Below are 27,006 nucleotides of genomic sequence, written 5' to 3'. Positions count from 1 at the left end.
TCAATTTACATTTTTTGTTTTCTTATGGTTCTCTGAACACTTACGGTATATTGTCACCATTTATAAACACATATATGAATCCTAACTCCATACACTAAGGTCAGGTCTTAGTTTGTTAGTGCTTGGTTAAATGCCTGGGATTTTATTGTCAACGGGCATCTGAGGCGGGTTACGACGCGCCTTGAAACAAAGCCTAATGATCATGGCGGGGTGTATCAACTTCACTTTTAAAAGCTGTACGAGGGACCTCCTCCCGCTTAAACAGCGCACTATTTAACACAGACCTCAGATTCTGATCAACAATTGCTCAAGAGGCGTCACGAAAGTTACGAGGTGTATTAAATTCATACCGACGCATACACGATATTTCCTTCCAGTATAGTCAGATCACTGTCATCAATTCAGTTATGTTCTGATACATTTATTCCTTTCCGGATCATTAAGTTCTCATGTATTTTCATATGATATCTGTTATAGTTCGCCACACGCTCACAGACGTAAATAGTAGACCTTCAAACCCCGTTCTCCACAATTAGTCTTACAGTACCCTAGTCCGGCTCAACTGGAATTTTAACACGCCATCTTAGTGCCTACCCCTGAGTGATTCCAATGCCAGGTGAATACATACACTTGATATGATATAATTGCGCCTGGGGTACAATACCATTGACATGAAGTCTAGGAACCTTGAGTAGGGGAGTTGTCCTTTTCTCAATGTTTCCCCTGTTTTCTGTTCTACAAGGCCAGTATTTTGAATGTTATGTAGCGTAATATGAATTAGGATGGATTTTAGGGATGACAAGTAAACACACATTACTAGCCTCTCCGTCTCTGGTAAACACACATTACTAGCCTCTCCGTCTCTGGTAAACACACATTACTAGCCTCTCCGTCTCTGGTAAACACACATTACTAGCCTCTCCGTCTCTGGTAAACACACATTACTAGCCTCTCCGTCTCTGGTAAACACACATTACTAGCCTCTCCGTCTCTGGTAAACACACATTACTAGCCTCTGTCTCTGGTAAACACATATTTATCTTTACTAGCCTTTCGAGCGATCTGTCTGTTCTTTGTTACAACCTTCATGATCCAGTGTAAATACAGAAGGAAACCTGAGTACCCGACGTGTAGTATAGTCACACTGGATCTGGATAATACGTACTTTTTTTATTTATCAAGTCATATCCGATCAGGAAGGGAAGGCCGTAGTGGTGTGAGGCAAGTGAGTTACCGCTGTACTGTACTACAGTAATAGACACCAGCAAACATCTCCGCCTCCAGTACACACTCTCGTAAAACAGTATTATGCCAACTCTGAACACCTAAACTGACCCTTTGATATTAAACACTTACCACTTTAAGTCTTGAGCTGACCAGGGGATATGTCACACACGCCCACAGTCCTCACACACCGACTCTCTTCGCTAGTGTTAGCACTAATGAGTCGTGTAATCTCTACTGTATAATGGGTGGTTAGGTAGTGACCCCCAGATAAGATGGGATAACACAATTACTGGATGTTACTAGTTACAAGTAGTGTACCGTTTACTTATTTAATCATTTTCTTGGCATAAAATACTTTATTTGCGTCTTACCTTCTTACAGCTCCTGAACCGGTCAGAACCACTAATTTTATTAAGAACATTCATGTCACCACATGTGGATATGCCTAAATTAATTAATTATCCACGATAACAATATGTATTTCAAGTTAACCAAAGACGATGAGGTTCTATTTGGTGAAAACACAACTAAGCCAAATTTACTGTAAGATGTGTCATTTGCTTAACATCGCTCTAATTTCTGTCGACGACGAAGTTATCACCTACTCAATATTCTCGACAAAGGGGTCAGGGCCTTGTATTTAAGGTTCGAATTCTTAAAGGGTAATAAGTTGCATTTTATTGTAAGCTAAACTTGAGTGATTCAAGAGTGAGTCTAGGACGGCCTGTTACTATAACTGACAACGTTAATTTTGGATGAAGTGTGTGGCAGAGGTCGTGAATGACTGGCGCCGTGGCTGTGGATGAGTGTGTGGCAGTGGTCGTGGAAGACTGTGGCAGTGGTCGTGGAAGACTGTGACTCTTCGTATATGATCGTATGACAGTGGTCGCCAGGTCGTGTATGACTGTATGGTTGTATATGACTGCATGAGTGGTCGTATATGGCAGACGGTGGTCGTGAATGACTGTGGCCGTGGATGAGTGTGTGGCAGTGGTCGTGGATGAATGAAGCATGGTTTTGGGATGTTTGTGTGGCAGTGTAACTTGCATAGATGAATGAACTATCTTGCCCCACCCCCACCCCCCACCCCGTCTTTACTCGGTCTACTTATGATGGCTTGAAGCGGCTCGTCCAGTTTTTCTTTGGAATAGGGAAGGAGAAAGCTTGCGTCTTTTTTTTATGGAAATTCGCCCACCCAGACATAGGTCACCGACCCACATCGTGTTCTGGGGGCGAAAAAAAAATGAACCAAAAATAAATACAGAAATGGAAAAAAAATCTACAAATCAAGAATGAAAAACGATATATATATATATATATATATATATATATATATATATATATATATATATATATATATGTGTGTGTGTGTGTGTGTGTGTGTGTGTGTTGTCAAAGAAAGAAACAATTGAGACCCTGCAATTGTGTGAAAAAAAGTGTAAATGGGGCAGAAAGTCAGATTAGCAACCTGGGATTGGGTCCAAAAAATTTTGATACCCTCTGAGAGCGTAGTCCTGGGTTTTCGCCAAGATAAAAGCCGATGACATAACTACTAATATTTAAGGCTTTGAATACATACCATCGCTTGGGGAAACAATGGGACACAGAGTGGAATTAAAGGTCATACTGACGGAGCCTCGCTGCATCTACAGTACGGTTCTACCATATACAGTGCATCGTCTTTGTCACTGTAAGGGCAATGTAAAGTTTGTAGTTTCATACTCATTGGTTAGCAAAGTTTAGTTATCTCAAGCCAACACTGATAGGTGCCAGCGTTATGGCACCTGACTTAACCAGTGTCCAGACTCTCAAAGACTCGGACCATAAAATATTCCTCGTGAATGACAACGTAGGAATGTGCTTAACTGGTTAACATTAAACAAAAAATTACGATGAGACTGTGGGGTTATGAGATATTGGTTCTATAAGGCGGAGGTATAAGGCGGGGGTAGGCGTGGGTAGATAGTTGACCTCCGCTCCGTGGGCGGCGCTGGAGGCTGGGGAATTCGAGAAGGTTCGTTGCTTGTAGGGGAGGAATCCATTACAATACTCCCCTTCCCCTCCGGGCGTGGCGAGAGCCTGGAGGTTGGCAGAGTTGCGTGCCACATGTGAGGCAGAACGGGTGGTGCATGCCACATGTGGGACATAACGGCGAGGGCGTGGATGAGCCGGCCGCTAGGGGGGGGGGCAACTCTGTCTAGATACACGAGATCTGTGGGAGAAAAGAGGGAGAAGGAGGGTTGTGGAGGCGATGAATGTTGTGCTTCCCTCGCGGCAGGTACAGAGTCGTCAGATGCGCCTGCTGGGGTGTGTGGGCCTGGGTCAGGAGCAGGGGCTGCATCAGGAAGTGTGTCCATGACAGCAGCAGGGTGCATGACAGCAGCAGGGTCCACGACAGCAGCAGGGTGCATGACAGCAGCAGGGTCCACGACAGCAGCAGTGTGCAGGACAGTAGCAGGGGGTACCTGAGGGAGAAAAGAGGGGTGTGTGGGTCCGCGTCAGGAGCAGGGGCCGCGTCAGGAGGAGCGGCAGGGGGTACTGCTGGGCCGGGGGCGGCGTCTGAGGCAGGACGGGTGTGTTGGGGTCGGTAGGACGTGGTGCTTGGGGCAGGAAGAGGAGCGGCTGTCTGCTTAGAGTAGCAGAGCTGCTCTAGGGTGTCTAACCTGCGGTGTAGAGACAGTAGTTGTAGAGCCGATGAGAGCTGCCTCTGCGTGGGTAAGCCAATCTTCCATGTTGCTTGAAGACTGGGAGAGTGATCATTTTCTCCTCCATCCTGTGTGAGTGGTCATTCCGGGGTCACCATTTGTGGGGTTATGAGATATTGGTTCACACTCAGGATGGAATGGAGAAAGGAAACTCACAATGTGCTCACTGTATACATATTGTATTGGATGTACAATGCAGCTTGTTGCTGGGTAGGTAGCATGGTAATAAGCATTGAGTAGAGAGAGCTGGGTGGTGAGGGTGTCAGAGGAGGGCACGCGGCTTGGGGGACGCCAAGATGGTGAGGGTGCGGGAGCCGCCAGGCTGGCGCGGAGGAGGAGGTGATGCTTGTTGGTGGCACTGTGTAGAAAGAGGCTGGTCACAGCGGTGTCAGGCCTTATAAGGCGGGGGTAGGCGTGGGTAGATAGTTGACCCCCGCTCCGTGGGCGGCGCTGGAGGCGTAGGCTGGGGAATTCAAGAAGGTTCGGTGCTTGTAGGGGAGGAATCCACTACAAGACTACCTAAACTACAGTAGGCATTAACGTTCAGTTAATCAGATGATAAAATTAAGATGCGTGTGCAGAATATTTTCCTTAAGTTGTAATACTGAACTAGATGTAGGTACATACAAAACTTCCAAGCAAGTTTTGAGTAGTAGTGACTCACGCAGCCTAACAACCAGTCAAACCTGTTCTTGTCCACCTGGCAGCCTTGTCTGGCCCGTGCGCGTCCACCCGCTGCCGACTACAAGGTCATTTATTTTACATTGATCTCCCCAGGGCCGGATTCAGGAGTGGGCACAGTGGGCAGCTGCCCAGGGGCCTCCACAATCTGGGGGCCTCCACATATTACAATATTTTATTTATTTGTTTATTCATTTGGATTATTTATATTTTCATTCTTTAAAATTCATGTTTATCTATTCCATCACGTAAAACTATGTTCAGCAAGAAGCGTGATAGAAATAAGGCTAGCTACTCCTTGAAATTCATGAATACCTGGTTTTCCAATGAATCGTATATTTTTAATGAATGCTATTGTTTGTGTTGCTAATAATATATTTAGAATTCCACAAACATATATTAATTAAAAATGAACTACATGGAATAACGAAATTGAGAATAAAAAAAAAAGTAAAATAATTTTTTCATTATCACTTCCATTACGAATGCCATCAGGGCGCTGTGTTCTAATTTCCTCAATATAACTGCATATGGCTTCAAAATTCTCCAAAGAAGTGTTCAAATTTCAAAATTTTCCCGGAGGGGCTTACAGCGCCCCCCGGAGCTCCCAGATGTTTAGGCTCGCTTCACTCGCCACCCCACCCTCTTGGGTAGTTATAATGAGGGGGGCCTCCACAAAGAGGCTGCCCATGGGCCTCCACAGGTCTACATCCGGCACTGCATCTCCCCCCCCCCCTCCCTTTATTTCCTCCTCGTTTCACCTCCTACAGTCCCCCTTCCTTCCTCTCTTGTTCCTCCCTTCCCTCCTCACTTCACCCCTTTCCTCCTCTCCACCTCCAACTTTCCTTCTTTCTCTTCCTTTCTCCACCTCTCCTCTTCACATCCTAGGTTCTCCCCTCCTCCCCAACATCCACCCCCTTCCGTGATAAAACCCAGCCGATGGATCTTTACTAGACAAAACCAATCTGGAAAATTCCCCCACTTAACGAATTACCACGAAGAAAATTCAGACAGTTCAGGTACATTCAGGAGCCGGTGCATGCCCAGTACTTGCCAACAGTGCGTAACAGAGACGTGACCAATCGCCCAAGCGGCTCACGAGCCGATCAGTGGTGAAGAGGATAAAAGTAAAAAGTTAATTTAAGACTGGATAACCCAACCAACCCTTTTCCTATAGGACAAATCTCGGCCAGGAAAATCCTTACCTGAAAAAGGGCATTATGACTGCTCACGTCTTTAAAATTTCACAAAAAATTGGGCTAAGCTGAGTCAACATCGCAGTTCGTGAAATGTAGAATTATGATGCGTTTTTATTGGTAGCTGCTTTTTCACAAATTAAAGTACTAATGCGCGAATTCTCTGTAAGCAATGGTTACGTCTCCATCCATGGAATGTGATACCAATTGAGGGGTCTTTCAGGACTCCAGAGGAGCTGTATTCATTTTCCCATTGCTTGTATCTTTACCAGGTGTGACCATATAGTAAGGCAATTTGATGAAGGATAGCCGACAAAGCAATCAGATGGTTATTTCCAGTAGGGCCCGTTGCTTATTAGGTTTAGTTACGTACCTTCATTGGCCAGTGTTAGTATAGCAGGAAACCGAAGTACCCGGAGAAAACCTGTGATGTTTGGTATTGGGTCACACTAGATAACACCCTTCTCACATTTAACCCCGGTCAAGGATCGAAACCGGGATATAATAGTGAGAGGCATTTGCGTTACCACTGTACTTTATCACCAACACCTGAGTTTTTTATAACTCAGGACTAAAATATTTCGTTGAAGTCCAAGTGAGACAAGCTACGGTGCATCAGTTATCTACTGTAGCTCTAGAAGAGTTTAGAGTCGAGACTCAGATGCCCGAGGAATCAATGCCCGACCCGAGTACAATGCGGCGGCCAATGTACCTCAGAACCCCGATTTTTTTTTAAGATTTCTATTTTTATCCACTGTTCTTGTGGATCTAAGAAAGTATCTGATTGTGGGAGTCTCTAGGAAGTACAGATATCACTTAGACCGATCTTTTAAACTTTTTTTTTTTTAGGCGAGATGCCTACGTGAAAATTAACGTGGAATTTTGCCAGGGAGGACATTGTCTAGTGCAACTTTGCCCATGCAATTTTTCCTGTTGTATATTGTTCAGTGGAAAATTGAGGGTAGAATTTTGTGTGGACTGTTCCTGAAGGACGGTGTCACGTACACCCATTGCTAAGGATGACTCAAACCCAATAACTGTCACTTTAACGTTTTACGTCCGCCCAGCTTCTAGCCATTCTCGAGACTATTATCATCTTGCTTCTCTTTCTTTCCCTTATCCTGGTCCAATATATTCAGACAACTTAACAATGTTTTGGCTGTGTTATTAGCAATGCAATGTTCTCCTTTCCAGACTGGCTGACTACGAACGAACGAACGAAAATGCTAGTGACAGGGGGGAAGGAGGTTCAGGAGAAGAATAAAGGGAGGATTGAAGTGAATTTTAGGAGGAGAGAACAGATGCAGTGGCTAAACACCGCTTGCGTGAGGGATTATAAGATGGAGGCAGCAGCAGCAACTCGCCTGGACGCGGCAGGGAGGCGACAAGACAAAGCCAGGCTGACTGATCAAGTTGAGGGACTTGTAGTGACCTGCTCTCCCTGCAACTCCTCTCCCGTCTTCGCCCAGCCAATCAGCGGCGCCGCTCACCTCACACCTCTGAACCTCATCCGGCAAAATCGTATTATACCCCCAGCCTATGTCGAACTGGATGTGCCCTTCAATAGGGTATTCAACCTGAACGAAGGGTTCAAAGTCATTTGCCGAAATGAAAATGATGCAGACAAACTACTAACCACTAAGGCGAAACAAATCCTTGCCAAGAATGGATTAATTGTGGTCATTCCTCCCGAGCGAAGAGCCAGGAGATCTGTTTTCGTAAGGAAACTAGATTCTCAAGTAGGAGGGCGAACGGCAGACTCTCTGAAGGCAGACATTGAAAATAACAACGAAGGACTTAAAGTTGAAGAAATAATTAAGATAAAAGACTACACGCACGTAATGAAGATTTGTTTCGAAGAAACGGCTATGACAGACAAGGTCCTCCAGTGCGGGTTTTTGGCGTGCAACATGTTGATATCCCCTCATCAAATAAAAAGGGAAAAATACACCAGTTTCCTGACATGTTTCACAAGTTATAAATATGAAGAGCATACCACAAGAGACTGCCCTGAAAAGGAAAAGAAATTCTGCTCCAACTGTGCAGAAGAAGGACATGTTTACACACAGTGCAACAACACCAACAAAGGCTGCGTAAACTGCAAAAGGAACGGGGACGTGTACCACACCCACCCAACCATGGCCATGTCCTGCCCCATCAAAAAGACCCTCATCAAATACAAGCAAGAGCAGGAAGACCAACGAGAAAGGATGAGAGACCAAAACACATATGCTGAAATAGCAAAGAGGGCCGTGAAAGAGGCAACAAAGCCAACCACTGACACCATAATCAAACTAAGTGATACTGATCATTTCAAGGTAATGGTGAGCTGCTACATGCTCACCTTCATAACATCATAGCCCCAGGATCATATGCCGACGAACTCAATAGGATGCTTGAAATAAACAACATGCCACAAATGAACTTTCCTGAAAACCCAAACTCAGCAAACTTCCTACACGCCACCAGCATCCCCGAGCTTACAAAACACTACGGACAACGATTATCCACGCCCAAGGACACAATATCATCAACTGACCAGGATAACATACCGGAAAAAGCGGAACAACTTGGAGATTTGAATGAGAGGGCGAGAGACCCAAGACTGACACAAGATACAGGAGCGAAAAGGAAATCAGTGGCCAAGAACAATGAAATGGAAATCGACTTCCCAACAACAACTGCCCCCCCAGTGCCTGAAGAAGCAGCTGATATAGGACTAAGGTTTTATCAAACCTCAATAATACCATACCCACCACACAGAAAACCAACTGGAAAATTAATTGAAAACTTAGTAACGGCTAACGAAATAGTTTGGCAATACACAGACGAACGGTATGACAAAGAAACGGCATGGAACATGATTAAAAAAGACCAAATAAAATTCGGCACAAAAGATTTTATTGTAATCACGGCAGCTGAACTCAAAAGGAAATCATCTGGACTCAACGAAATGAGATCACCCCCTCAACTTCAACCTTCCAAGAAAAAGAAATAATGGACCATCTCCAACTGAAAACACTTAAAATCCTACAACACAATGTCCGTGATTGGCATACACGCAAAACATCGCTTTGTAACATATATAATGAAAACAACCCAGATATAATACTGATAAGTGCACACGGCGAACCCGAGAACAACAAAATCAAAATATTTAACTACGACACTCACCAATCGAACAAAAGTGGAGAAAAACATGACGGAGTTGCCGTTGTGGTGAAAAAAGGTATCAAACACATACTAATAGACAACTTTAACAGCGAATTCCTTGCCATTAAAGTACAGACAACACAGGGCGAAATAATAATCGCAACAACATACCTACCCCCAAGAAGACCATCCCTCCCTACTGAAGACCTAGGGAAATTAACAAATTATAATATCCCAATGTACATCCTAGGAGATTTCAATGCAAGACACCGCATTTTTAGGAACGGCAACAGTAACCAGAAAGGTATAGCATTGGAACGTATAATCAACACTGGCAGACTACTTCACCTGGGCCCGCACTTCACCACCTGGTGTACTGCGCACATCATTGTCATTCCTAAAAAAACCTTTAATTCATATTACGCTACATAACATTCAAATCCACCAAGCTTGTAGAATCTCAGAGAACGGGAAACATTGATAAAGGATAACTCACCGACTCAATGTTACTAGACCATGTGTTGTATTGTACCCAGGTACAGTTATATAATGTTAATTGTATGTATTCATAGCAATAAGGAGAACTCAGGGTATCCATAAGATGATTGGGAAAGTCCAGTTGAGCCGGACTAGTGTACTGTAGGACTAAGTGTGGATCAGGGTTTGAAGGTCATACTATTTACGTCTGTGAACGTGTAGCGAACATAACTTCCACAGATATCATATGAAAATACATGAGAACAATGATCTGGAAAAGGGATAAATATGTCAGAACTATGTGAGGTGTTGGAAGTGACCCAGAAACTATACTTGAAAGGAAATATCTTGTATGTATCAGGGTGAACTTAATACACCTCATATCCTCACGTGACGTATACCCACAACAGGTACAGTGATCAGAGAATCTTATGTCTGTGTTCAAATAGTGCAATGTGTGAGAGGAGGATCCCTCATTACAGTTTTAAGTGAAGTTGATACACCCCCGCCATGAACATTCAGCCTTTGTTTTAAGGGGAGCGTCCCGTGTACCCGCCTCGGGTGTGCCGCGTTGATATTATAACCCAATGAATTTACCCACGAACTAGCAAACCAAGACCTTACCTTAGTGTGTAATTTAGGATTAAAATATGTGTTTATAAGACATGAGTGATAATATACCGGAAAGTGTTCAGGTGAGAACCGTAAGAAATAAAAGTAGAAATTAAAGATTGGAAACTGTAGGCCTATGTGGTGACGAGTGGCGGGGCACTGCCCTCAGTGTCCTCCGTTCTACGGTCACCTCAGGTCAGTGTCCTCTATCGGGGTACATCCCGCCCTGTAAAAAAGGCTTATATAGTAGTTATTACAGTTTAAAGCTTTGCCTGATGTATAAGTGTAATAGTAATGTGTTAGGGTGTGTGATAACCGCCCATCAGGCATTATTTCTCTGTCCTCCGTTCTACCGTCACCTCAGGTCACACGCGGTCGGAGCACCTTGCTGGGCTTCGGCCATTCTCCCTGTGAGCATCCCACCATGTGAGGTGACTACCAGCTATACTATTCCACTGTGAACCTGTGGATCCCCAGCAGACCACCCCAAATGAGTAGGAATAAATAAGGAAATGCTTGAGAAACTCTGCGGTCGTCACTTGGAGCGACCTATAATGCCAGGCGCAGAAACTACTGGTATGTCTCTGGGTATGTCCTCGTCCCTCCCCACCGAGTACGGTGTACGAACGAGGTGCCTGATGTGTGCACCTAGAAATCACAAGGAGTCCCATACTTGCAGGTGTGGAGTATAACAGGTGTGGTGAGCTGGTGCTACAGGGAGGTGAGATGGTGTTACTATGTATGATGACCTAAGGTGCTATATTCCATACAGGTGGAGCAGTCCGAAGTGTTAAATGATATTGTAAGCAGGGTAACCAAACTCATCGTTGTTCTTCTGAGGAAGGTCAGCTCAATTGTATTTTTTTGTTACCATATAGTTCATAAAGAATAAATTAGTTAAGACATGTTATAGTTTCACCCTTCTTTCCCCTTATCGATCTGGTCAATGAAAAACCAAACCCAATGCCTAGTTCACTCTGCACGCTGCCTAACGAGTTACATGCTGTCCAGAGGGGGTCTGGTGGCAGCGACCCTTAGAAATTAAGATTAGAGTTAAGTATTTCCCCTTAGAATTAGTGACCCCAGTCTGGCAGTATACTGGATGGGACCAAACGGCGTTTCAACACCCGACAAAATCTTCTGCAACAACAAGGCATTTCTTAACTACCACATACAGCAAGGCCCCATCACCCCAAGCGACCACATTCCGATAATATTCACAATTTCCACCAGCCCAATTCAAACAAAAATACCACCAAGGCTCCAGATGAGCAAAACAGACTGGATGAAATATAAGGAGTTATTGGAAAACTCCCCACAAATAAATCTAAAAGATGCAACTCTCGAGGAAATTGACGAACAGGTAGACAAGCTACACAACACAATAAAACAAGCAATCAACCAGACAACCCCAATAACGTCATACAGAACCCTCCCGAGTAACAAACCCAACGAAGAATTAAAGAGACTTCAAGTACAATATAATAACATTAGGACATTTATAGAACAAACTGGGCCCACTAGAGATCTACTCCGTAATATAAGAGAAATCTAACAAGGCTTACAAGAAGAGTACAGGCAAATTAATAACGAAAAATGGAACAATCTAATAAAAAACATAGACACCACAAAGGACTAAAAAAACTTCTGGCAAAACATCAACAAACGTCTTGGCACGAAAAAACAGACAATAAACTACATTAAAGAACAAAACGGACAACAACTCCATACAGACCATGAAAAAGAAGAAGCCTTCAGAAGAGAATGGAAGAAGACCTTCAGAACATCAGAAGAAGAAAACGAAAGTTTTGACGAAGAACATGAAGTGTTAATTAAAGACTGGCAAAGAGAACAAAGCAATAGACTGACTCCCTACCACACAGGAAACCCAGAAAGACTAAAACCCAATAAATTCATAAATCACGACGAACTACTACACTGCCTACGCAAATTTAAAGAAAAATCCCCTGGAATGAGCGGCATAACCCGAAACATGTTATTAAACCTGCCCAGTAAGACCAATGGAAGCCCTGATAAATATTTACAACTCAACCTTATCCGCTGGTTACTTCCCGATGCCCTCAAGCGGGCAAAAATGATCTTCATTCCCAAAGAAGGCAAGAATCCAAAACAGATAATAAACTACAGGCCTATATCCTTACTGGAAATAACCGGGAAACTCTTGGAACTCATACTAAATAACAGACTGGATAAGTTCCTGGTTAACCACAACAAACTCAACCCAAGACAACACGGCTTTAGAAGAGGTAGAGGAACCCAAACGGCAATAGCAATAATAACAGAAATCATAGCCAAAGAAAAACAGCAAGGAAACCAAAGGAAACCAAGTAAACATAGTCTTAAGAGATGTGGCAAAGGCATTTGATAAAGTTTGGCACAACGGACTAGCATATTAAATACTAAAACTTGACCTACCTGCAGAAATAGAAAGAATCCTATGTGACTACCTTCAAAACAGGACAGCACAGCTACAAATTGGCAACCATTTAGGTCCACCCTTCGATCTAGAAAGCGGAGTGCCCCAAGGAGGCGTCCTATCCCCAACACTATTCTCCATATATACGAGCAACTTACCTGAACCAACGCAACATAGCGAACACATTATCTTTGCCGATGACATCACACAAATCATATCATATCCCGGAAAATCAGAAGCGATGATGGCACGCCATACGGCCTTAGCAATAAAAAACATAAATGACTACGAAAAGAAATGGAAAATACGGACAAACATCAACAAATTTAGAATCATACCAATTGCCAAGAAAAAGGTCGAACCATACACCAATGAAGGCAGCATCCTGGGACTGAAACTCTCAACAAATGGTTACCAGAGCTTCATTAATGAAAAAGTCCACAAACTACGTTGCAAACTCTCAAAAATAAGAAGATTTAAAAAACTGATCATACCAAACAAAAGGAAATTATACACGGCACTAATAAAATCAGTAATGTGCTACCCGCCTGTACCAACCAACTCATTTAGCGCAACGAGAATCAAGAAACTCCAAACGGTACAAAATAAAAGCCTAAGATTCATATATAACATTAGTTACGAAGAAAGAGTAACAAACGAAGAACTCCATAGAAGAGCCAACATCAACGCAGTAAACGTAGACATCTACATCCAAGCCAAAAGAACATGGAAAAAAGTACGAACCAGTAAGAAGAGCAAGAGAAGAACACGCTTGGTTCAGTTTAAGCAGAAGAAGAGTCAACAACCCACCACCAATACCAAAATACATCTAAAAATATCAAATTCAATGCAAAAACAAAAGATCTGTATAGCCATTAAATACTGTACCTTCAAGTCAAGCTTCAATCTTTCAATTAAACAAAAAAGATAGGACCACCTCCTTGTGAACAAAAGTAGCAAGTTGGATCCTACACCTCTTCTTAGAAATTAAACTTCCCTACTATAAACAAAACGCTTCATTAAAAGATGAGAGTGATCAAAGGACACTATCCTTGGCCTCTCCAACCCTTGTCTTCTTGCCCCTTCCTTCCACTCTTCTTAAAACAAAAGATACGTTGCTCAGCCAGCTCCACAAGAACCTGGCTAGAGGTCGCCACCCCTTCCTTGAAACAATGGCTACCTCAAAAATAAACATACTTGTAACTAAATGAAAAAGGCTTGAGAGCTAGAACCTAAACACGCAAGATGTAAGTTCAAACATAATTATTATAACCTCAGTATATCTGGTTGAGCCCGGATCCTGTCAGTCTCTTACTTTCCTTCAAATTTCCTCCCTCTTTGCCTTGATCCTAAACCAATCCCCTCTCCCCCAAATCGCCACCAAAGAACTTCCAATCCTAATCCCGGCCCTCCCACCCAGCATTATAAGTAATAGCCTTCTACCTTATCTACAGACGTCAAGTCAAGAAGGTCATCGAGCACAAGTGGCCATGGTCCTGTACTTTGAAGACTCCAAGGTGATCCGACTGCGCCCAGCTGAGAAAACCTGCCCGAAAAACTCAACCTCCTAGTTCTCAAAGAGTTTTTAACTCTGAAGGGATCAAGGTGGTGACAAAAGTGGAGCGCCTGAAGCTGAATGGAGACCTAAAGATCACTTTCGCCGATTATGGCCAACCCGTACAACTGTCGGAGTTCACCGCCATCAACGGCATTCCAGTGAGACCTATAATCCATCAGCACGACAACCTGAAGCTGGGAGTGATCTCCCACGCCGAAATTGCCCACCTGAACCAAAACGAGATTGACAAACTACTTATGAATCAGCTCCACTGTGTCCAGAAGCTGTCCGAAACGACGGCTCTGGTCGGACACCACGAAACTCTGACCCAGGAAGTCCAACTGGCCTGGGAAACCGTCCAAGTCACGCCCCACTGCCGACCCAAGCGTTGCTTCAAATGCCAGAACTACGGACACACCGTCAACGAGTGCTACACCTCCTGTCCCAACACGAGCGACCCACACTCCTCTGCCGATCAGATCTGCCCCAAGTGGAAGGAGGAATGCAGGGTAACCAAGGTTCGCCAAAACAAGAAACTTAGCTACAAGGAGGCTCTCCTCGTAGTTCGCACCGAAGTTAAGAAAAAACAAGAAACAAACACACAAGAAGAGAAGAAAAACAAGAAAAGACACAAGTTACCAAGAGACAAGAACACCACGGGCCCCCAGGGGCAGACGAACACCTCATCACGATCACCTCCTTCGACTTCCTCAACATCTATGAGCAACTAGGGCACGAAGAACAGGACCTAGACACTCGAGAGTGGACGGTCCAAGACAGCAAAAAGAGGAGGAAAAGAAGATCGTCAACTTCAATCTAACAAGGTCCCCATAACAGAAGACCAAGATATTTCTATCGAGCAGCCCGTCCATTAAACACCAAACAAGCAAACAACACCAAGAAAACACCACACCCGTGGGATCAAACTGACAAGGAAGAGAGAAACCGTTGTGAGGAGGCTGGGACAAAAGCAAGGGGATAAGCCTCGCCCCCTCAGGATCACATTCGGGAGCGACGAGGAGAAATGGGAAGTTATTCGGCAGGCAAAAAACTTAGCAAGGAGCGAGGCATCTCGGAGTATATTCATTCACCCAGATCGCACGATAATGCAGAGGGAACAGCACAAGAAGCTCCTGCAGGACTTGAAACAGAAGAGGGAGGAGTCAAGAAGGAACGGGGATGGGTGTACATGGGTTACATTCAGGGGGAGGGTAGTGGAAGCAAGTGTGCCGACACAGAGCCAGGGGGCAGCATTGCACCCTCAGCCTCCACCCGCTCTACCCCCCCACCAGGGAGGTGGCACCAACTCCGCCTACCAGCCGGGAGGAGGCGAGCGCCGTGTAAACAATGACATTTCTAACCACACCCTGCAAAATACAGTGTACTTAGCAAATGCTGCAGCTTCTGAGAATGTGGGTGGAGCGGGTTTATTACTAAGAGCAGAGACGTTACCGAGAACAAATTTTGGCTTGAATGTCATGTACACTAATACCGACATGTTTCTTGATAAGAGAGAGGAGTTTGAAACACTACTGAAGGTACACCAACCAGATATTGTAGGAGTTGTAGAACTGTTGTACAAGAACAGGAGAATCGACCCAGAGGAATGTGAGTTCGGTATTGATGGATATGACTCATTTACGAACCTTTCTGAAGAAACTTGCAAGAGGAGTTTGGTTATTTATGCTAGGCAAGACCTTAGAGTCAGCCAGGTGAGGGTACAGGGAGAGAATGTTTTTGAAGAGTCCAAGTGGTGTAAAATTAAATTAAAGGGAGGGGACTTACTTATTGTCGGGTGTATCTACAGATCCCCAAACTGTGGCCCACTAAATCAAAGGAACTCAAGAGCCTGAATAAACAACGCGGCGATGCTCAACCCTAGCCACCTCCTTATCGTGGGGGACTTTATGGCGACATCGACTGGAGAAATGAGTTCACCCCGAATGACTTTAATAACCCTGCTACTCTTTTTGTAGAAACTCTGAGAGATAATTTTCTGTTCCAACATGTTAGAGACCCGACACATTACAGAGGGGAGCAAACACCCAAGCCACTAGACCTCATCATAGCAAATGAAGAGGGTATGGTGGCCAAACTGGTGTACTGCGCACATCACTGTCATTCCTAAAAATCCCATTTTAATTCATATTACGCTACATAACATTCAAATCCACCGTGCTTGTAGATTCTCAGAGAACGGGAAACATTGATAAAGGATAACTCACCTACTCAATGTTACTGAATCATGTGTTGTATTGTACCCAGGTACAGCTATATAATGTTAATTGTATGTATTCATAGCAATAAGGAGAACTCAGGGTATCCATAAGATGATTGGGAAAGTCCAGTTGAACCGGACTAGTGTACTGTAGGACTAAGTGTGGATCAGGGTTTGAAGTTCATACTATTTACGTCTGTGAACGTGTAGCGAACATAACTTCCACAGATACCATATGAAAATACATGAGAACAATGATCTGGAAAAGGGATAAATATGTCAGAACTATGTGAGGTGTTGGAAGTGACCCAGAAACTATACTTGAAAGGAAATATCTTGTATGCATCGGTGTGAACTTAATACACCTCATATCCTCACGTGACGTATACCCACGACAGGTACAGTGATCAGAGAATCTTATGTCTGTGTTTAATAGTGCCATGTGTGAGAGGAGGATCCCTAATTACAGTTTTAAGTGAGGTGGATATACCCACGCCATGAACATTCGGCTTTTGTTTGGGGAGCGTCTTGTGGACCGGCCTCGAGAGTGCCGCGTTGATATTATAGCCCAATGAATTTACCCACGAACTAGTGAACCAGAACCTTACTTTAGTGTGTAATTTAGGATTAAAATATGTGTTTATAAGGCATGAGTGACAATATACCGGAAAGTGTTCAGGTGAGAACCGTAAGAAATAAAAGTAAAAATTAAAGATTGGAAACTGTAGGCCTACGCGGTGGCGAGCGGCGGGGCGCTGCACTCAGTACCCTCCATTCTACCGTCACCTCAGGTCAGTGTCCTATCGGGCTATATCCCGCCCTATAATTAAGGCTTATATAGAAGTTATTACAGTTTAAAGCTTTGCCTGATGTATAAGTGTAATAGTAATGTGTTAGGGTGTGTGAAAACCGCCCGTCAGGCATTATTTCTGAGTGTCCTCCGTTCTACCGTCACCTCAGGTCCCATGTGGTCGGAGTGCCTTGCGCTTTGCTGGGCGGCGGCCATTATCCGTGTGAGCATCCCACCAGGTGGTGACTACCCCCAGCTATGCCAATCCACTGTGAACCTGTGGATTCCCAGCACACCACCCCAAATGAGTAGAACACATAAGGAAACGCTTGAGAAACTCCGCGGTCGTCACTTGGAGCGAGCTATAATACCAGGCGTAGAAATAGTACTGGTATGTCTCTTGGTGTAGCCCTTGTCACTACCCACCGAGGGCGGTGTGCGAACGAGGTGCCTGTGATGTATACCTAGAAAATTACAAGGAGTCCCATACTTGCAGGTGTGGAGTGTAACAGGTGTGGTGAGCTGGTGCTACAGTGAGGTGAGATGGTGTTACTATGTATGATGACCTAAGGTGCTATATTCCATACAGGTGGAGCAGTCCGAAGTATTAAATGATATTGTAAGCAGGGTAACCAAACTCATCGTTGTTCTTCTGAGGAAGGCTAGGTCAATTGTATTTTTTTATTACCATATAGTTTATAAAGAATAAATTAGTTAAGACATGTTATGGTTTCACCCTTCTTTCCCCTTATCGATGTAGTCAATGAAAAACCTAACCCAATGCCTAGTCCACTCTGCCTGCTACCTAACGAGCTACATACTGCCCAGAGGGGGTCTGGTGGCAGCAACCCTTAGAAATTAAGAAGAGAGTTAAGTATTTCCCCTTAGAATTAGTGACCCCAGTCTGGCAGTATACTGGAACACCTTGTCCCAGTTGGCACCACTCACCATATAGTGTTGTCATTAAGATTTAACTGTTACCTAGTTCAGGATAAGGCCAGGCCAAGGTGCAAATATTACAAGGGGAATTACAACGGGATTAGTGAAGAGATGAGGGGTGTCAACTGGCCTGACTCGTTAAGGCACAACAACGTAGACACTATGCTGAATATCATAAGTAGTAAAGTGACCCATTTGATCAATAAATTATACCCAAGACCAAACCCAGTGCCTCTAGGAATACGAGGGGATCCCTACACATGAACCATGCGGCGGTCGACAAAGTTAAGAAGAAAACTCAGAAATTCAAGACGTGTGTTGGGTCAAACGATGAGCAGGACAGGAGGATGTATGGAAGAGCCAGAAACCAAGCAAAGATAGAGTGTAGGAGGGCTGAAAAGGAGTTCCAGAGGTTGGTTGCAAGCGAGGTCAAGTCAAACCCAAAGGCGTTTTACCGCTATGCAAAGTCGAAATTAAAAACGCGAGTAGGAGTATCAGACCTGAGGCTTGAAGATGTTAGTTATGCAGATTCTGACCAGGACAAAGCTGAGGCATTGAACAGCTTCTCTTCCTCGGTGTTCACAAAGAGGATGCGATTAACCTTCCTGCTTTTGAGGACAGACGGTTCGACACAGCACTGAACCACATTGTGTTCACAGAAGAGGGTATTAGAAATAAACTGTCAAAGCTAAAGGTCCATAAGAGTCCCGGCCCTGACATGGTGCATCCTAGAGTGCTAAGAGAATTGTGCAACGAGCTTGCCGAGCCCCTGAAGATCCTGTTTTGTAAATGCCTGGATGAACAAAAGGTCCCCAGTGAATGGAAAGTGGCTTATGTGAGTCCTATCTTCAAGAAGGGCGATCGTCACTCCACGAACAACTATAGACCGGTGAGCCTGACCAGCATAATATGTAAAGTACTTGAGAGTATTATCAGAGATGCCGCAATGGAACTGTAGGGTTTCGTGATATTATGTTGTCTAGCACTCAGGATGGATGGATGCAAACTCTAAGGTGGTGGTTTTCTTATATAATATAAGTTATATGGTAGACAGTCTGGTGCTGGAGGTGCCGTGTGGTGAGGAGCTGCTGAGTAGACACATTCGGTGAGTAGCGTGCTGAAGGAGGTAGATGTGCAGGAGCTTCGTTAGAGAAGATGTTGCCTGTTGCTGGCCTCCAGGTTGAATGAGAGCTGGACAACGAGGAGCTTGCTTGGAGGAGGTGTTGCGTGTTCCGGAACGTAGAGTAGAATAAGAGAGCTGGTTGGTGAGGACGCTCAGAGAAGGACAGCTGGTGGGTCGCCATGCTCGCCGGTGGGAGCGAGGACCGCCAGGCAGGCGGAGGAGAAGCGAGGGCCGCCAGGCAGCGGCGGAGGAGGAGGTGTTGCGTGTTCAGGAACCGAGGCCAGAATGAATCTCAATGGAGAGACAGAGCTTATATACACAGCAGCCGGTAGTAAACCCGTGGGAAGTCGCCGGTTTCTCGACTCCGTTGCTAGGATACGGTAGCAGCTGGTGACGCCCCCCCCTGGGCCGCTCGTTTGGTTGCTTGGATACTGTCGCATTGGAATGCGGATACGCAGTTGTAGGGGAGACGTCCACTACAGAACATCTACTACGAAACAACCTTGAAAAGGATTGCCGACATAGTTTTATGCAGGGGCGCTCCTGCTTAACACGATTGCTCAAGGTATTGGATATTTGGACCCATATTCTGGAATGGGGTGGTAATATCGACAATATTTACCTAGATTTTGCCAAGACTTTCGACAGTGTACCCCACTAAAGGCTGAAAATCAAACTTGAAGGGTACGTAATTCGGGGAAATGTCCTAGCGTGGATAGAAGACTTTCTGCATGACCGCAAGCAGTGTGTGGTGATTAATGGCACGAAATCATCATCAGTACCTGTCATAAGCGGGGTACCACAGGGCAGTGTATTGGGCCCGCTGTTGTTTGTTTGTTTCCTAAATGACATCCCTGATGTTGTACACTCCTCCATACAAATGTTTGCCGATGATGCCAAGTTTTTTCGGGAAATCATGAACGAAGAGGACTGTGAAGAGCTGCAGAAGGACCTCTGTGGGCTCCAAGAATGGTTGAAGAAATGGCTGCTGAGATTCAATGTCACGAAGTGTAAGAGGATGCATCTGGGGCGTACCAACGGTAAGCAGGCGTATCATATGTCCCAACGGGATGAAGAAACTGCACTATTTGACACTGAATGTGAGAAGGACCTAGGTGTGTATGTTGACAATGAGCTGAAGTTCTCGGGCCATTGCGAGAAGAAGGTAAATCAGGTAAATAAATTATTGGGTCTTATAAGAAGGTCGTTCAGATATCTAGACGGTCCGTCCCTCGTAACGATCTTCAAGAGTGAAGTGCTTCCCCATCTGGAGGACTGTCAGTTGGTTGAAAATGTTCAAAGGAGGGCCACCAGACTGGTGCCTGCACTTCGGCACCTTAGCAACCCTGAGAGATTGGAGCGCCTGAACTTGCCTAGCTTATACTACAGATGGGCAAGGGGCGACCTAATTGAGGTGTAAAAGCATCTCAAGAGGCACTACTCAGTCGAGTATCCTTACTTGGAGCTGGCGGACGCTCGCCTCACAAGGGGTCACAGCTCAAGATTGAAGAAGCCGCAAGTCCAGAAAACTGTGAGGGCAAACTTTTTCGGAGTGAGAGTTGTGAACTCTTGGAACAATCTACCAGAAAGTGTTGTGATGGCACCGAGTGTGAGCTCTTTCAAGACAAGACTTTGCCAACACTGGAGCAGGTTTAGGTACATTCAGAAGCCGGTGCATGCCCAGTACTTGCCAACAGTGTGTAACCGAGACGTGACCGATCGCCCAAGTGGCTAGCGAGCCGATGAGTGGTGAAGAGGATAAAAATAAAAGTAAAAGAGTTGCCCAACCTCTACGCCTGAGCTGACGTTCACCTGACTCATGGCCCCCCCCCCCCCGCACCCCCCGCCGCATCCAGGATGGGTGCTGCTGCCTCCTCAAACCTATCACCTCACACCACATAAATTGTGTTAAGCCACAGTGTCATGGTCACATTGACTGCTGGTCTCTTTGTAACCTGTTGATTGTTATTATACTTCACACCCGCAAAACATGTGGATAACTGGTTAGTTATCCCTAGGAAGAAACGCCGTTTACACCAAGGCTCCTTGTCCGTAAGTCCCGCCCATTTGAACACAGTTGTCAACGTATATATTCCACTTTCTCCTGGCAAGTTCAATCTGGAATTAGTTTATGTAAAGCAACTTAAGAAATTCGCCAGACTGTGTCAACTGAGGGTCATCTTTGAATATGTAACAGTTGGTTTGAATGTAATTTTTGTCATTGCGTGAGTAGCCACCTCTGGCAACTCACGGGTATATAAACCCCGGGCGGGAAGGAGGATCAACCTCCCTTGACGATCTCCAAATTTGTCCCAGGTATGTAAGAGAGTGTTCCCCGCCGATATAGCCATTCAGTTTGACTTCGTCAATTTTGTGAGTATCAGTGTTCATGTTGTAATAGTGAAATTGTCATTTACCCAGTGTAAGAATTACTAACGTAAATGTCGTCTGTCGTTGCTAGACAAAAGATTGTTTGTGATTGAGTCATCATCATGCCTCCCTTGACGATCTCCAAATTTGTCCCAGATCCAGTGTGTGGGTTATTTGAACACCCCACCGACTGCCCGGAGTCGGTGGATTGCTAACAGTTAGCTGTAGTGGACGATGTCGCCGATTCGGCAGGATTCAAATTGCTCCAATCTGCATTCTGGGAAGTAGACCCCAGGATCTCGCCACATGTTAGACTTCCACCGACCATAACAGCGGTCGTCAGTTGTTGAGACGCTAGTGTTCTACCCTGGGACACTCCTGGAAGTTATATGGTCCAGTGTTTGTTGTATATGATGGGGGATAATTATCTGGAATATAATTATCTCATGTTGGGTAGTGAACCCATGTAAATTGTTGATATCAGTAATAACGTGTTGTGTTGTGAGTGCATCCTCCATATGTACTAAGAACAGTCTAGTGAAGGTATCAGATGTAAGTTTGTCTTGTAATGTAATGTAATGCCATGTAACACCAGTAATGTTGTAAGAAGCCAGAGAACAGTATCCAATTTGAACTGCAGATGAGTAAAAAGCCGAGGAGTTGAACCTCATAGTTGTATGTTAATGACATCTTCTTCCCTGCTATAATTTCATTAATAAACCATTTCTTAGAATATATTAGGGGTATTCATTTTCACCTCAGTATCCACCTTTATTTCGCCAACTTCACACTCAAAAGCTCCCTGCAGAAGTTCGTCTCGCCCTCTCGGCATTGGATTATTCTACTACCTCGGCGACCTATGCAGCCACGGCAGACAGAGTATTCCATGAAAACACAGCTGAGCGCCATGCTGCCGCGAACAACTCAGTGGCCACACCATCACCTAGCTCCGGTCTCGTCAACCAGATCAACACTCCTCGGAGAAGTAGCATTCTACCAGACAAACAAAACATGAGGGACCTGCTACAATCTCTACACAGCAGGATGGACACCCTCAAGCAGCTCTACTCCTCCAAGCCTGCTGCTGCTCTTGTTCCTGCCCCACGCACTGTGTCCTACCGACCCCGACACCTCTGTTCTGCCTCAGACACCGCTGCTAGCTCCCAGCACAGTGTACCTACCCCCTGCTGGTACCATCAACGCTTCGGGGCCAAAGCTAGATGCTGTGAGGCTCAGTGTAACTACGCCAGGAAACGACGTCGACGGGATTGGTAAACGCCACAACCTTCGACACATCAGGTGTCTCACTGCTGCATATCACCGACCACATCCATGGACTCAGCCACCCACGTGTACGGGCCTCCCAGCCTCCTCACGCAACATGTCATCTCGACCAGCATCAAAGCTGACACTCGGAAATGGGCTGCCCAGTCCTCTAAGATACATCGACACACACGGGCCCCCTTAGAAACCTTTCCTGTGCCCAAAGGACGATTCCAGGTAGTGCACCTCGACATCGTGGGATCATCCTGCAGCAACACCTACATCTTCACCTGCATTGACCGTTTCACCAGGTGAACAGAAGCCATTCCCATGCCTAATGCTACAGCAGAGTCAGCCGTCCGCGCCTTCCTGTCTGGTTGGGTTTCTCGTTTCGGTCCTCCCTCGACTGTCATCACTGACCGAGGAGTCCAGTTTGAGTCACAACTCTGGCATAGTCTCCTACAGTTCCTCGGCACTTCCAGACACCGCACTACTTCTTACCATGCTCAATCCAACGGCATGGTAGAGCGGTTTCATCGGCAGCTGAAGGACGCCATCAAGGCACAGCACGACCCCTACAGCTGGACGGATGCTCTACCCTTAGTGCTCCTTGGCATCAGTGCATCACACAAAGAGGAAATGGATTGCAGCCCAGCAGATCTCACCCTAGGCGAGCCCCTTCGCCTACTCAGGGACTTCTCACTTACTCCTGACCTCGACCACTTCACTCCTGCTGTCCTTCACGACCTACTGCAAACACTACGACAGGCAGTTTCTGCATTTAAGGCAACCTGGGTCGGACTTTACCTTGAATAGTAAAATAGATCATTTCTTGATTATCATTATACACTCAGGGTATTACTTCATTGTCAATACAGATAAATACACAACACACTTGACAAACTCCACAATTAGAATAACATCAAACACATCCTGTCAGTTCGGAAGGAACAACATGGCACTTTAACTCTCATTCAGTGGTTCAATACTTAACCTGGGATACTATATTTCTGCTAGTCATCCCCAATCATGGATACCAATACTGCTCAATACAAATAGCCAAGATCAATGTATGTACAACAGTCACAAGACGGAGTCCACGGTGCAAAGTTGTTTACACCGACCGCCAAGCTGAGGCTCGCTCACAAGGAGCGCCCGGGGGGGGGTTGACTCTGGCAGTGTGTCTTTATGGCGCTTCCTGAGAAATCTTGTCCTAGGATTCTAATCTTGCCATATTAAAGACATCCTTCGAGAACCATCTTGCCCATAGGCGGCTACCGAACCTCAGTAGTGGTGCTAACACAAACAGTGCCTGGAGATGTGTTGAGGAAAGGTCACGAGAGTGAAAATGTCTAGCTTCAACTATACAAAATATACGTCTGGCAACAATACAGACGATATTTACTTTACTCGACTTATTTGGCACAGGATATTTTACTATGTTAAAACATGAACACTGATATTCACAAAAATCGACTAAGTTAAACTGACTTAACATGACGGCAAGAAACAATCATTCACATACCTGGAGATGCGTTGAGAAAAGGTCACGAGTGTGAGTTTTCCTCGTGCATCCGTATATATGCGAGCCTGGGACACTTCCGGCCCACGTATCCCTGCCTGAAAGACTAATCTCACCGACAACGGACCTTCTATTCAAAATGGTCGCTGTACACCTAGCTGTGACCGTCAGTGTCACAGGTCAGGCTAATTTTCTATGTCTATTTTTATAATCTAAACAGAGATTGAGTTTGTCAGGTGAAATGGAGTTACATACTCACAAACAACTCTGCTTGCCGGAAACCACAGACCAGCCCAGGAGGAATAGCCGTTAGGTCTTGGAGATTTTGAGTTTGACAGAATCTTTTCAGTAGATTGATGACTTTCTAAAATAGACAACTGACACTAACTAAACTACAAACATCAAATTTCCTGATGTTTGGGCAACAAAATAATATAAATTCAGAAGCAATCGGAAATTCATGGATATCCCCACGGACGACATAAAAATATGCCATTCAGACTGACAAACTTGACACTCACTTACTTGACAAGTTTTACCAACAATAAAGACAGTTGAAGCTTTCAACACCACTCACAATGGATCTTGGATGTTCCAACTGTAAACAGACATATCTAAGTTGCCTCACCAATTGCAACCACAGTTGCAATTTCAAATTCTGTCATTAGTAAGGAATAATGAAATCTCGGGTGCATTCTAAGATTGAGAAAAACGGAGGACTCAGGCATCCTGAAGCGATGAAAAACGGACTCCTCAGATGGGGAACTCAAATAAAGAAAGTATAGCTACATGTTTTGTGGGTTGTTGAGCGTAATATGAATCGTCTGATTTTACGTTAACTGACGTGTATGACCGTGGTCATTATACAGGCACTAGTCTGGTGGCCCTCCTTTGAACATTTTCCCTAGCATATCTCGGGGATCAGACGGGGTGACAGTACTCCAGATGTGGAAGCACTTCACTCTTGAAGATTGTTACGAGGGACGGACCGTAAGATATCTGAACGACCTTCTTATAGGACCCAATAATTTATTTGCCTGATTTACCTTCTTCTCACAATGGCCCAAGAACTTCAGCTCATTGTCAACATACACACATAGGTCCTTCTCACATTCAGTCTCAAATAATGTAGTTTCTTCACCCCGTTGGGACATATGATACGCCTCCTTACCGTTGGTACTCTCCATGTGCATTCTCTTACACTTCGTGACATTGAATCTCAGTGTGAGGGCGCGGGTTCCCTCTCTATCTACACCACCCTCATCTTACTTACTTCTCTTAGTCTTACTCTTACTCAGTTCCGTCACCTATTCTTTTGGTAGCATGGACATTCTTTTGGTAGCATGGTCATTCTTTTGGTAGCATGGACATTCTTTTGGTAGCATGGTTGAGGGTCTAGGCACATGGGTATGGTAATTCTGGTATCAAGCCACTTGGATGGAAATAAAGGTAAAATACTGTGGGAGAAAGGAATACACCTAAAGTACTCTAAAAACAAGTTTATTAATATGCAATCAATGGGGAAAGATATTGTATTAATCATATAACTACCAGGCTCAACTCCTGGGCTTATTGCAGACTCAGTTCCTACATTCTTACTCTTACTCACAACATTATTGGTGTTACATTACATGGCACTCATTGTAGATTATTTTACTCCACATATACGTTAATACTGACACTAGCATATACAGGGTCCACTACCCAACGTGGGATAATTATTTCCATCTAATTATCCCTAACATACATGTCACAACCCTCTCTGTGGACATACACTTCCAAGGAGCAACCCAGGGTAGGACACTAGGGCTCACGACTGTTGTTATTGTGGGGTAGCCAGACACATGGCGGGTCTGGGGTCTGGCCCAACGAAGCCGTGGGGCACATTAATCAGGCCGCATCCGTGCCATCGTTTCGTATATGATCCCTGTTGGTCATCTACTACATCCGAGGCCGTTGTTGAATGGTTGCAAGAATCACAATGGGATCTGGAGAAACATGGGAGCAGCGTCAGGGAACATGACAACACAAACAAACTCTCTTGTCTAGACGACAGAAGTATTTACGTCATATTACTTCTACGCTGGGTGAATGACAATTCAACTGTTAAATCATGAACACTGGTGAACACTGATATTCACTACAATTGACTGAATTAACTGAATGGCTACACAAAACATACCTGGAGAAACATGGAAGCAGCGTCAGGGAACGCTTTCCTTGGCTCGTCTTGGGGTATATATACCCCTGAGTTGCCAGTGATCGCTACTCACGCAATGACAAAAATTACAAACAAACTAACTGTTACTCATTCAAAGATGACCCTCAGTTGACAAAGGTCTGGCAAATTACTTGAGTTGATTTACACAGACTAATTCAAGATTGAGCTTTCCAGGAGAAAGTGGAATAACAACGCATTGATAACTGTGGTCACAAAGGCGGGACTCTGGGAGGGAACACAAGTGTAGCATGTATGGGGAAAAAACAAGTCTTCTCAGGGGTCGCTAACTCACTCATGTTTTGCGGGCGTGGAGTTTAATAAGAATCATTAGTTAAATAGATCAACAGTCAACGTGACCATGACATCAGCAGCCACTTCTTTTACCATTCTTGGAGCTCACAGAGATCCTTCTGCAGCTCTTCACAGTTCGGTTGGTTCTCGATTTCCCGAAATAACTTGGCGTCATCCGCAAACATTTGCATGGAGGAGTGTACAATGTAAGGCATGTCATTTA

Source organism: Homarus americanus, unplaced genomic scaffold (genome assembly GCF_018991925.1).
Source record: "Homarus americanus isolate GMGI-L3 unplaced genomic scaffold, GMGI_Hamer_2.0 scaffold34360, whole genome shotgun sequence".
Taxonomy (NCBI): Eukaryota; Metazoa; Arthropoda; class Malacostraca; order Decapoda; family Nephropidae; genus Homarus; species Homarus americanus.
The sequence above is the reverse complement of the archived record's forward strand: the minus strand, read 5'-3'. Positions refer to the sequence as shown.